Source organism: Ranitomeya imitator, chromosome 3, assembly GCF_032444005.1.
Source record: "Ranitomeya imitator isolate aRanImi1 chromosome 3, aRanImi1.pri, whole genome shotgun sequence".
Lineage (NCBI taxonomy): Eukaryota > Metazoa > Chordata > Amphibia > Anura > Dendrobatidae > Ranitomeya > Ranitomeya imitator.
Window position 1 is genome coordinate 615,941,281 of NC_091284.1, and position 12,190 is coordinate 615,953,470.

Consider the following 12,190-nt stretch of genomic DNA (forward strand, 5'->3'; position numbering starts at 1 on the left):
CACCCAGGCTTGGGTAAGGAAAGCGCAGAGGAAGCGCACGGCGCCGTACAGGCGGTCACAGCAACTAGACGTTGTTATGTGTGTAACGTGCTGTTGGATAAGTCGGGCGCTAGAAAGCAAACATACACCTTCCGCGAACAGTCATCCAATAGGGAGGGTATTTTAAAGAGCGACTTTCACTCACAACACACACACATATTATCAAGACAATACTAGCGCATGGCCGTGCGGTCATGCGCAGTTTATATAGTTGCAGCACAGGAAGCTGCTACCGAAGTTTTGCCCTTTCAGGACCTTCCTGGAGGACCAATGGAATGTGCTGCAGTACCTGAGCATGTGACCCTTGATCTCCAACGGGAGATCTTGCCCTGGGCATGCTCAGTGTGTGAAAATAAGGACTTAGTCTCAGAGAAGCCTGCTCGCCGCAGATCAGTGCAGGGTACAACAGGAGAGCCAGAAAAGGCAGTAGTAACCGTCTGCACAGAATCAGTCCCAGCAAGACGCTGGGAGCGACGCCTCCGCTGAGCAGACCCCACTGCGGCCGATGCAGAATGGGAGACCGCAGCAGACACGGATCGAGATTCCTCCTGTGCAGCAGAGGAAACTCGACTCCTAACATTACCCCCCTCCTAGGGCCCCCCCCCCCTCCTTGAGCCTCACTACGCTCAAAAGCTGCAATAAGCAGCGGAGCCCTAATGTGCTCTACAGGCTCCCAGGTTCCATCCTCTGGGCCGTGACCCTTCCAGTCCACCAGATAAAATTTCTTGCCACGTACCACCTTGCACCCCACAATAGCATTCACCTCAAACTCATCCGTGGATGAACCCGATGTCCCAGCAGATGACTCAGAAAACCGGGACAAACGAACGGGCTTTAAGAGGGAAACGTTAAAAGTATCGGTGATACCAAGGCGTGGAGGAATAGCCAAACGGTAGACCACAGGGTTGACCTGTTCCAGAACCTTAAACGGGCCAATGTAGCGAGGAGCAAACTTAGTGGACTCAACTCGCAGCCTGATGTTATGGGCGGAGAGCCACACTAAGTCGCCAGGAGCAAAGACCAGAGCGGGGCGCCGGTGTGTATCAGCCGAAACCCTCATTCTCTCCTTGGAGGCCCGGATGGCATCCTGTGTGCGGTCCCAGATGTCACGTGCCTCCACCGCCCAGTCTGCCACCCTAGAATCGGTGGATGACACGGGCATGGGCACAGGGACACGCGGATGCTGGCCATAATTAAGGAGAAAAGGAGTCTGACCAGTGGAATCGGCTACGGCGTTGTTCAAGGCAAATTCCACCCAAGGTAGCAAAGATGCCCAGTCGTCCTGCCTAGCAGAGACGAAATGAGGCAAATATGTCACCAGAGTCTGGTGGGTTCTCTCCACCAACCCATTCGTCTCGGGATGGTATGCAGAGGAGAGGTTTAACTCTATGCTGAGTAAATGGCAGAGCTCTCTCCAAAACCGAGACGCGAACTGGGGACCCCGATCGCTGACAATCTTATCAGGCATACCATGCAATCGGAAAACGTGCTTAATGAACAACACCGCCAAGGCCCGTGCTGAAGGTAACCGAGGAAGCGGCACCAAATGCACCATCTTAGAGAAATGGTCGGTGACAACCCAAATAATGGAGCAGTCACGCGACTTGGGTAAGCCCACCACAAAGTCCATCCCGACCATCTCCCAGGGCCTGTCTGCCACCGGTAGAGGGTAAAGCAACCCAGCAGGCCGTTGCCGAGGAGACCGATTCTGGGCGCAGGAAACACACGCCTGAATATAGTCCCTGACATCTCGGGCCATATGCGGCCACCAGTATGTTCTCGCCAAAAGCTCAGATGTCCTCTTGGTCCCAAAATGCCCACCCACTCTGGAGGAGTGAGCCCAAGAGAAAACCTCCGGTCACAAGTTAGCTGGCACGAAAGTCTTGCCCGGGGGTACAGACTCTAGCGAAACCGGAGCTACAGTTCTCAGGCTCTCAGAAGGGACAATAAGCCGAGGCTCCTCCTCCTCCTCCTCAGATGACACTACGAAGCGGGAGAGAGCGTCGGCACGAACGTTCTTCTCCCCGGAGAGAAAATGGAGAATAAAATGGAACCGGGAGAAGAACAGGGACCATCTAGCCTGGCGAGAATTCAGCCGCTGGGCCGTTTGTAGATATACCAAGTTCTTGTGGTCAGTGAAGACTTAGAAGGGAAAGCGAGCTCCCTCCAAGAGATGTCTCCACTCTGAAAAAGCCAACTTCATGGCTAGCAACTCCCTGTCCTCGATGGAATAATTCCTCTCCGCTGGTGTGAAGGTCTTGGAGAAGAAGAAGCAAGGATGCTTCCGACCTTGAGCATCCTTTTGGAAAAGGACTGCTCCAGCACCAACAGATGAGGCATCCACCTCCAAGATAAATGGTTTATCAACATAGGGGCGATGTAGGATGGGAGCGCTAGCGAAATGAGACTTGATCGAGAGAAAGGCTTTGGAGACCTCCTCTGACCACAACTTGGGATTTGCTCCCTTTTTGGTGAGGGCAACCAAGGGAGCTACCAAAGTTGAGAAGTGTGGAATGAACTGGCGATAGTAATTAATGAACCCCATAAAGTGCTGCACTGCTTTAAGAGAATGGGGTTCCTGCCAGTCCATTACAGCCTGTAGCTTGGCAGGATCCATAGCCAAACCCTGGGCAGAGATGATATAACCAAGGAATGGCAAGGACTCCTGCTCAAACACACACTTCTCCAACTTGGTGTAGAGGGAGTTTGCCCGTAAGAGGTCGAAGACTTTGCGAACATCTCTCCGATGGGAGTCAATATCTGGAGAGAAGATGAGAATATCATCCAGATAGACTACGACCGAGGTGGTGAGCATATCTCGGAAGATGTCGTTCACAAAGTCTTGGAAAACGGCTGGGGCATTACAGAGCCCGAAGGGCATCACCAGATATTCATAGTGCCCATCCCTGGTGTTAAAAGCCGTCTTCCATTCATCCCCCTCACGGATGCGAATCAGGTTGTAAGCACCCCGCAGATCTAACTTTGTAAATACCCTCGCTCCCCGTAGCCTATCAAACAGCTCAGATATCAGGGGTAATGGGTATTTATTCTTAACGGTGATGGCGTTAAGACCCCTGTAGTCTATGCATGGACGTAAGTCTCCAGTCTTCTTCTGTACGAAGAAGAACCCAGCCCCTGCCGGTGACACTGACTTCCTAATGAATCCTCTTGCCAGATTCTCTTGGATATACTGAGACATTGCCTCCGTCTCCGGGAGAGATAACGGATAGACTCGACCCCGGGGAGGCTCAGCACCAGGCAAGAGGTCAATAGGACAGTCATAGGGGCGGTGAGGCGGAAGGGTCTCCGCAGCTCTTTTGGAGAACACATCTGCATAGGGCCAATAGTGCTTGGGGAGAGAGGAAAGATCTGCGGGTACCTGTGTAGTAGCAACCTGAACGCACTCCCTCTGACATCTACCCTCGCAGGATTTACTCCATCCCAAAATTCTCCCAGAGGACCACTCAATATGAGGAGAATGGTAGCGAAGCCATGGTATCCCCAACAGGACCTCATCAATTCCCTCAGGAATGACTAATAGGGAGATTATCTCCTGATGTGACGGAGACACAGAAAACGTGAAAGGAATGGTTTGGTGGGTAATCTGTGAGGGTAGTGTTGACCCATTTACCACTCGAACGGTTACTGGCTTGGCGAGCATCACCAAGGGTATTGTGTGACGCTGGGCAAAAGCGGAAGACATAAAGTTACCCTCTGCCCCAGAATCCACGCATAGCTCGACCATAAGAGTGGATGGGCCTATGGTAATTGCCCCCTTGAAGGACAACTTTGAGGCAAACATCGCCGTGTCTAGTGTACCTCCTCCAACTGCCACTAGACGCTGACGTTTCCCCGACCGCTGAGGACCCTTGGAGGCAAGATGTCCTGACTGCTGGCAAACATGACGGACCTTATGTGCACGGGCGGACAGAGATTTGGATCCCGCTCGTGTCACCTCTAAGGCCTCATGTGATTTGGATGCCTGGATTGGAGATTCCAAAGGTTTGGAGAAGGTGGGAGCCAGCCGAAACCTCTGCCTACACTGGGCTCGCTCTAACCTCCGCTCGTTAAAACGGAGGTCAATACGAGTAGAGACAGTTATTAATTCCTCCAGTGTGGCAGGAATCTCCCTAGTGGCCAGAGCGTCCTTAACGTGATCAGCCAGGCCCCTCCAAAATATGGGGATAAGGGCCTTATCCGACCACTCCAGCTCGGAAGCTAAAGTACGGAAGCGGACGGAAAAATGGCTCACCCTGAGTTAAAGCCAGTAGTTGGAGCGCTGTGTCATGGGTGACTTGAGGTCCTAAAAAGATCTTTTCCAGAGTGCTCAGGAACAACGGAGCACTCTGCACCACATGATCACCACGCTCACACAGCGGCGTAGCCCACTCCAACGCCCTGTCTGACAAGAGAGAGACAATAAATCCCACCTTAGCCCGCTCTGTAGGAAAACGTGCAGCCAGGAGCTCGAGATGGATAGAGTACTGACTCACGAATCCCCTACAAGTTTTGCAATCTCCAGAAAAATTTTCTGGCAACGGGAGGCGGGATAATGTCGGAACTGGGGTGGCAGTGGACAAGGTTGCTGCAGCCACGCTAGCAGCCTGTACAGCAACTGCGGTAACATCCACAGCTGAGGTTGAGCTCTCGAGAGCCGTCAACCTACCCTCCAGCTGCTGGATATACCGCAAAGATTGCTGAATGTCCGCCATTTACTAGCCAGACCTTGGCGCTAGTATTATGTTAAGGACTGGTGGAACGCACCAAGTATAAATGATATGAAACTAGGTGCGTTCGCAGTCCGAGGTCCACCGTGCAGGTAAAAACCCTGCTGCTTGTAAGACGGACTATATGGCGGTACTATAAGTATACACGCACGGGTTAACTTCACCCTGCGTGAAGGAAGCGATCCTGTTGAGTCACAGGACCGCGGTACCGCACATAGAGCGCGAGCAAGAAGTCAGCGAACACAACCCCAACACAGGATTGAAGTCCGATTAGACCACTTGCTGGCACAACACCGCAACTGGGTGTGTAAGGAAACTATTAAAATAGTATATAAAGGCACGAGAGTGCATGCAGTGCCGCACTGATGGACGCCACTAACCACCCAGGCTTGGGTAAGGAAAGCGCAGAGGAAGCGCACGGCGCCGTACAGGCAGACACAGCAACTAGACGTTGTTATGTGTGTAACGTGCTGTTGGATAAGTCGGGCGCTAGATAGCAAACATACACCTTCCGCGAACAGTCATCCAATAGGGAGGGTATTTTAAAGAGCGACTTTCACTCACAACACACACACATATTATCAAGACAATACTAGCGCATGGCCGTGCGGTCATGCGCAGTTTATATAGTTGCAGCACAGGAAGCTGCTACCGAAGTTTTGCCCTTTCAGGACCTTCCTGGAGGACCAATGGAATGTGCTGCAGTACCTGAGCATGTGACCCTTGATCTCCAACGGGAGATCTTGCCCTGGGCATGCTCAGTGTGTGAAAATAAGGACTTAGTCCCAGAGAAGCCTGCTCGCCGCAGATCAGTGCAGGGTACAACAGGAGAGCCAGAAAAGGCAGTAGTAACCCTCTGCACAGAATCAGTCCCAGCAAGACGCTGGGAGCGACGCCTCCGCTGAGCAGACCCCACTGCGGCCGATGCAGAATGGGAGACCGCAGCAGACACGGATCGAGATTCCTCCTGTGCAGCAGAGGAAACTCGACTCCTAACATACGGTAGGTTAGAACAAAAAGGAGATTAATCAAATCTATCATGAAATCAAAATCATTGAATAATCATATATGTATATATATACGGTACAGACCAAAGTTTGGACACACCTTCTCATTTAAAGATTTTTCTGTATTTTCATGACTATGAAAATTGTACATTCACACTGTAGGCATCAAAACTCTGAATTAACACATGTGGAATTATATACTTAACAAAAAAGTGTGAAACAACTGAATTTATGTCTTATATTCTAGGTTCTTCAAAGTAGCCACCTTTTGCTTTGATGACTGCTTTGCACACTCTTGGCATTCTCTTGATGAGCTTCAAGAGGTAGTCCAAGTAGTAGTTGGTATTTTTCCCAAACAAGGAAAAAGAGCTATAGCTGCAGAATACAATAGGCAACAGTAGGGAAAGGGTGAGTAGAGAATAAAGTACACTTAGGTTTTGTGGACATACACATCTGATTTACACTACTTGTCATACAGTTACGTATATCACCCACTGACTCTCATTATAAAATATACCATGCATGATTAAAGTTTCATAGTTTTAAGGTTGAAAGTAGACACAAGTCCAAAGTAGAGCTGAATATGTTGATCCAGAGGAAGGCGAAAATCCCACAAGACAGCTGCTAATTGCACTTACCCAGTGTTAAAAGCGCGCTCCAAAGAATGAACATATGCAACAACAACTTGCTATGAATATGTTCAGACTTTTGAGCTTCTTTAAAATACTTCAGGTTTACAAACACAAAGTGGCTCAAATAAGTTTCCTGATCACTCTTCAGGCGGATCGGAAGCAACTCACTAGTTCATGCAATACGAGTTTAAACAAACAACAACAAAAAGATGCTTCAGCAATAAAAACGTCAATGACTCCTGTCCTGTTGTGTCCTGCTCAGGAAAAACTCTGTGGGTACATGTGCATCTAGACTTCCTGTGTACATACCATACCTTTACCTTTGTAGTATAAATTAGGCCCATGACATCTGTGCTGGTTTCTGCTTCGACCTATTGGCAGAGCAACACTTTTGTTGCATGTGATGCTTGATAGCATGAATCTTATTTTATTCCTGGGACTGGTGGCTCTGTCCAAAACATAAGCTATGGGACTGATCCTGTCGGCTTGGGGTTCCATCTGCTGTCAGCACTTGGGGGGACTGTTCACTATATAAACCCCTGAGAGCAAGTTCCACTACCAGCCAATGTTTGTGCCACCTGGCTTTTCCTGTGTTTATGCATCTGCTGTTTCATCCTGATTTATTCTGTTTCTTGACCTTGCCTAGTTTATTGACATTTTTCCAGTTTTGTGCCTACTGTACCTCCTGGATCTGACAAGGCTACCCAACTACCCTTCTTGCCATCTTGCCCCACCGAACAGCAGCTTACTCGGTGGCCGTAGCTCAGGTACCCATGTGTAAGACCATATGGCTGTATAGGGGTTAAATGGGGAAGGCCAGTGCAACCCCATGGGTTCTGGAAAATGGAGTACCTAGCGCAAAGTCTGTTTGTGGTAGCCATGTTGGAGCTGCCAGGTGACCACAAACAGTGCTCACGTGACAGGTCCATAGGAGTCTGATGAGTCTGGCCTAGGCACCATACTTGCACTGCAATCACAGTGAGTAGGATAAACTATTCAGCATTACAATGTATGTCTTACTAAAATCCTCTAAAATACACACATCTTCAAATGTTTCACAGTTTTATTACACCGTCGTTCTTGCTAGTGTTGCAGTCTTTTCCTATATATTATGTTGATGCTCATTCTGTCAGTGCTTTACTGATGCATCTATTTTAACATGTCTCTACAAGACGGACAAAATGTTTTTGATTCTCAGGGATTGGAACATAAAGATAGCCCTGATATTTCTTGTAGAACTGTTCACGCTTTAATGTCAAGTCTTATCTCGCTGATAGAGGACAGCTCCGGAAAATATTAAAGGTTTTATTTTTTTGTCAGCAGGAGATTAATGCACACCTCCGAGCACCTGCTGCTCATTGCAAAGCAGCATATTTAATGTTAATACACTGTATAGAATAGTAATTAACTTCGAGCCTGCACTAGGCCACCGCACTCCAACGGAAGACAAATGGCATTATACGTCGCTGGCAAGCCTTCCCGGTTTCACCAGCCTGTCCTTCCTGTTGAAGCAAACAAATAAGGCTATTTGTGAAATGACTCTGATACTGGGTATATAAATGTGCAGGAAGCACAACATGGATTTCGGCAGAGGGTGCTGTCCTCTAGTCAAAGCGCACGTTAGATTACAAGGTCATGCTGCCTATTGATAAATCACACTGCCGTGATTCCTAACTGACAGCTCAAACTAACATCAAGCTGGATGAGAGAGAACAAAAGGCCATCAAGCAGCCATTTTCTTGACACTTTTATTCAATCACCAGCAGATTGCTTACGACAGCAATAGCAGCTGTTTTGTCTTCATCTTTCCACATTTGATAAAAGGTGTCAACTCAAATTTTTGTAAATAATTCACTTACACCAACTGCAAACTCCAGCTCCGCTCAACATATGTATTCCTTTTGAGCAGATCACTCAGGCAGGTCAGGGCTCACTGATATCAAATGAAGGTCGTCTCTGATCTCAAAGGAAACACTGATAAAGCATCAATGCTTGGAGGTCAAAGATAAGAAATGCACAGAAATATTTCAAAAGGGGGCAGAAAAGCTAAAACAGAAAATGCAAGCAAAGCCTGTGGATGTTCCCCAGAATATTATTTTTTCCATTGCTCTCATGAGGACAGTTATACCCATTTGCCAGCTGCTTAACCCATTGCTCTTCATTCACATGGCTGAACTATACTGAGGTACGTAGGAATTTTGAGGAAGTTTCCAAATGTTGGCTACAGAACACTTAGCAATTTAAAAATAAAGATATATGAGTGAAATCCAGCTAAAATGTGGTTACAATACATAAAAAATACAGTGGGCATGCACTACAGAAAAATTGTTGCATTGTATATTTATTACACAGACATTACTAATGTAGCGCAAACATATCCTGCAGCGTTGTACAGAGCTTGACAATAATTACATCAATGCCTGTTTCCAATATGACTCACCATCTAACCTCTGGGTCTCACACACTCGCTGTAAATGGTTTCTAAGGAAGACAATAAACTTATCAATACATTTTTGGAGTATGGGAGCATTGGGAGGAAACTATGGGGTTCTTTTCCAAGAGCAGATAATCATATAAAATCTATCTATCTAATCTATCTATCTATCTATCTATCTACCGTATATACTCGAGTATAAGCCGACCCCACCTAACAAAAAACTGGGAAAACTTATTGACTCGAGTATAAGCCTAGGGTGGAAAATGCAGCAGCTATCGGTAAATGTAAAAAATAAAAATAGATACCAATAAAAGTAAAATTAATTGAGACATCAGTAGGTTAAGCGTTTTTGAATATCCATATTAAATCAGGAGCCCCATATAATGCTCCATACAGTTCATTATGGCCCCATAAGATGCTCCATACATATATGCCCCATATAATGCTCCATGCAGTTCTTTATGGCCCCATAAGATGCCCCATATACAAATATGCCCCATATAATGCTCCATGCAGGTATGGCCCCATAGATGCTCCATATAATGCTCCATGCAGTTCTATATGGCCCCATAGACGCTCCATATAATGTTCCATGCAGTTCTTTATGGCCCCATAAGATGCCCCATATACAAATATGCCCCATATAATGCTCCATGCAGTTATGGCCCCATAGATGCCCCATATAATGCTCAATGCAGTTCTTTATGGCCCCATAGACGCTCCATATAATGCTCCATGCAGTTCTTTATGGCCCCATAGACGCTCCATATAATGCTCCATGCAATTATGTCCCCATAGATGCTCCATATAATGCTCCATGCAGTTCTTTATGGCCCCATATAATGCCCCATATAATGCTCCATGCAGTTATGGCCCCATAGATGCCCCATATAATGCTCCATGCAGTTCTTTATGGCCCCATAGACGCTCCATATAATGCTCCATGCAGTTATGGCCCCATAGATGCCCCATATAATGCTCCATGCAGTTCTTTATGGCACCATAGACGCTCCATATAGCATTGTGCCACATGTAATGCTGCTGCTGCACCAGAAAAAAAAAATGACATACCTCTCGTCACTGCCCGCTGCTCCTCAGCGTTCCGACTCTCCGCACTGACTGTTCAGGCAGAGGATGGGGCGCACACTAATACGTCATTGCGCCCTCTAATCTGAACAGTCACTGCAGAGGACGCGGTAGACGAGGTGGCGGTGGAACTCGGAAAGGTGAATATGAAATACTCACCTGCTCCCGGCGCTCCGGCGTGAACATTTGTGCTGTATAATGTTTAGCAGAATTTATGTCGATATAAAAATGCATTTCTAATTTAAATTAGTCTCTTTTCAATACCATGAACACTTTTTCAAAACTTTATTTAATTCATTTTATTTCATTTTCTTTTCTCATCAACCACTATGTAACTTAAAGAGGTTGTCCAAGATAAATTCCTAAAGAAGCATTGCATGGCTTACATGTATCCTTATTCCAGCTTGGTACAAAACAAAACGTTCCCCTTTTGAGCAATTGTCAAAGGACTTTCTCCTAACCAAAACAGATCTCCTGCCTTGCACTGATGAGGGGCAAACACCCCAAAACACGTGTCTGCAAATGGAGTTTCTGCTTTGGCTTCTTATCCTATGTCCTGTAGCAATGGTCATTGAACTGTCAATATTGACTTTTAATATTGCTACGTCCAATAGGTGGCACTAGAGTTCAAGTCCTTACTAAAGAGGCAATTTAAATATTTAAATTAAATTTAAATTAAAGTATCTTTGCACCGGCTTGACACTCTCCATATGGAGAAACGATCCCACCTTGACTACATGTTGTAACAGTGAGGGATCGTGCAGAGGAGTCTATCTGACCCTTGTGCTGTCTGACTCATGATCCATGGTATTTAATAGGGCTTTTCAGATGAGCTATTATTCTCTCTGCCTGACTCTGGGGAAAAAAGTCACAACAAGCACTATTCTGTTCCGAGGGGCACATTAAACTAGAAAGTATCCCAGGATGCAGTTAGTAAATAGAATGAAGTTTCTGCTTTGGCTTCTTATCCTATGTCCTGTAGCAATGGTCATTGAACTGTCAATATTGACTTTTAATATTGCTACGTCCAATAGGTGGCACTAGAGTTCAAGTCCTTACTAAAGAGGCAATTTAAATATTTAAATTAAATTTAAATTAAAGTATCTTTGCACCAGCTGTAGTTACCTTCATTTGCGGTGATGCGTCCTCTGCTGGTTGTCCTCATATGAACTCGATCCTGGGAACTTGTCTGATTTTTTTCCCACGCTCGAAGGACATCCAGCAGAGGGCGCCTCACCGCGAATGAAGGTAACCACAGGTCATTGACCTAGTTTCCATTCATTCGCTGGGGTTTTACAGCCACGAGCACAGCTGCATTATAGCAGAGCTCCTGGCTGTAAAATATTTTAACCCCTTCAGATGGATTTACATCGTGGGACGTTACAGATCATCGGAAGGTATGTATATTGTTGGTTTATTATGTTTCCTTTGTTACAGAGCGAGGGTCTTCAGGTGGATTGAGAGAACAATAAAATATTCAAACAAACTGTGTGTTCATTTCATTAAAATAATTTTTAATAATGTGTGTGTTTTTATTAACCATTTCATGCTATTGGATTAATAATAGATATGTGTCAGAATTGACGCCTCTCCATTATTAATCTGGCTTAATGTCACCTTACAATAGCAAGGTGACATTAACCCTTCATTACCCCATATCCCACCGCTACACGGGAATGGGAAGAGAGTGGCCAAGTGCCAGAATAGGCGCATCTTCCAGATGTGCCTTTTCTGGGGTGGCTGGGGGCAGATGTTTTTAGCCAAGGGGGGAGGGGGGGGCAATAACCATGGACCCTCTCCAGGCTATTAATATCTGCCCTCAGTCACTGGCTTTATTACTCTGGCAGAGAAAATTGCGCGGGAGCCCACGCCAATTTTTTCCGCCATTTAACCCTTAAATTTGATAGCTACAGCGCCCAAATTTTGCACATACACACTACTAACATTAGTAGTGTGGAATATGCAAAAAAAATGGGAATATGAGATGGTTTACTGTATGTAAACCAGGTCTCATATCATGTCGGGTTTAGGAAGGAGATAGCAAAAGCCGGCAATTGAATTACCGGCTTTCTGCTATATCGCGCTGAAGTAAATATTAATATATATATATATATGTGTCTCAATGACATATATATATATATATATATATATATATATATATACAGTATATATATTTTTATGATTTTTTGAGAACATGGATCCATTGTATGTCCGTATGTCGGTTTTGCAAGGCTGCGATAAAATCTCGCAGTGCGGATGCCA